Source organism: Rutidosis leptorrhynchoides, chromosome 11 (genome assembly GCF_046630445.1).
Source record: "Rutidosis leptorrhynchoides isolate AG116_Rl617_1_P2 chromosome 11, CSIRO_AGI_Rlap_v1, whole genome shotgun sequence".
Lineage (NCBI taxonomy): Eukaryota > Viridiplantae > Streptophyta > Magnoliopsida > Asterales > Asteraceae > Rutidosis > Rutidosis leptorrhynchoides.
In genome coordinates, this window is record NC_092343.1 from 45,809,565 (window position 1) to 45,811,662 (window position 2,098).

Below are 2,098 nucleotides of genomic sequence, written 5' to 3' on the forward strand. Positions count from 1 at the left end.
TGTATCAAATCTTTTAATATTCTTAAAGAAAAACTCACTAATGCGCCGATCATGATAACGCCAAATTGGAATCTACCATTTGAACTCATGTGCGATGCAAGTGATTTTGCAATGGGAGCCGTTTTAGGACAAAGGATTGAAAAACGATTTCAACCTATTTATTACGCTAGTAAGATGTTACAAGGAGCACAAACGAACTACACAACTACTGAAAAAGAACTCCTTGCTATTGTCTTTGCTTTTGATAAATTTTGTTCATATCTCATTTTAGCTAAAACAGTGGTCTATACTGACCATTCTGCTCTTAGATACCTATTTTCGAAACAACATGCTAAACTACAATTAATCCGTTGGAACTTACTCTTACAAGAATTCGATATTGAAATCCGAGACAAAAAGGGAGCAGAAAATCTCGCAGCTGATCATCTTTCTCGTCTTGAAAATCCTGAATTAGAAGTTCTAAATGAATCGGCCATACAAGATAACTTTCCTGATGAATATCTATTGAAGATAGATTATAGTGAAATTCCATGGTTTGCAGACTATGCAAACTACTTAGTATGTGGATTCCTTGAAAAAGGGTTATCGTACCAAAAACGAAAGAAATTCTTTAGTGATATAAAACACAATATCTGAAAAGATCCACATTTGTTTAAAAGTTGTCCCGATGGAATAATACGCCGATGCGTATTCGGGGATGAAGCTAGTCAAATATTAAACCATTGTCACACAGGACCAACAGTAGGGCATTATGGGCCTCAACTCACAGCAAGAAAAGTTAACGATGTTGGATTCTATTGGCCTACAATTTTCAAAGACGCACACCTTCTTTGCAAATCCTGTGATGCTTGTCAAAGGGCCGGAAAAATAAGTCAACGTGATGAAATGCCACAAAATGTCATTCAATTATGTGAAGTATTTGACGTTTGGGGTATTGACTTTATGGGTCCATTTCCAAAAATATCATAATAATCTCTACAATCTCGTTGCCATTGATTATGTATCTAAATGGGCGGAAGCACAAGCTCTCCCGACTAATGATACACGAGTTGTAGTCAACTTTTTAAAACGTCTTTTTGCAAGGTTTGGAACATCGAAAGCTTTAATAAGTGATCGGGGTACTCATTTGTGTAATAATCAACTTGAGAAAGTTCTCAAAAGATATGAAGTAACTCATAAAATCTCAACCGTTTATCATCCACAAACAAGTGGACAAGTTGAAAATACCAACCGAGCTTTAAAACGTATTCTAGAGAAAGCCGTAGGATCAAATTCGAAAGAATGGTCCATAAAATTGGAGGATGCACTCTGGGCTTTTAGAACTGCCTACAAAACTCCAATTGGAACCACGCCTTTTAAACTCGTTTATGGAAAAGCATGTCACCTTCCAGTAGAAATTGAGCACAAAGCATTTTGGGCTTTGAAGACATGTAATCTTCATTTACATGAAGCCGAACGTCTACAGTTAAGTCAACTAAACGAATTAGAAGAATTAAGACATGAAGCATACAAAAATTCGTTAATCTATAAAGAAAGAATGAAGAAATGGCATGATAAAAGAATCAGAAGTTCAAAAGAATTTAAAGAAGGAGACAGAGTTCTTCTTTTCAATTCATGATTCAAGCTATTTCCTGGAAAATTGAAATCAAGATGGTCTGGACCATTCATAGTCAAAAGAGTTTTCCCGTACGGAACAGTAGAATTAATAAATTCAAATGGGATTGAATTTAAAGTTAATGGTCACAGAGTTAAACATTACATAGATAGTCCAATGGAAGTTGAAGATGAAGTTAATCACAATTTCGACACCACAGCTAACTAAGTGTGGGAAAATTCGAATCTTTTTAGGATAATATGTATTTCTGTTAGAGTTAGATATTCTGTTTTCGTGTAGTTTCTGAGAATGGAATCAGAATGGTCTTTCCCTAGCAGACCCTAAAGAACTAGTCTTCTTCCTCCATTCTGATTTTTTATTTTTTTAGGTTTTACGAGATGAAGAATTCCTTTGAACTAAACCATGGTCTAATGCTACATGACGGAGTAAGAAAAGAACTCAGGAAAGATCATCATAAGTTACATTTTGGTAAAGGCAAATCAA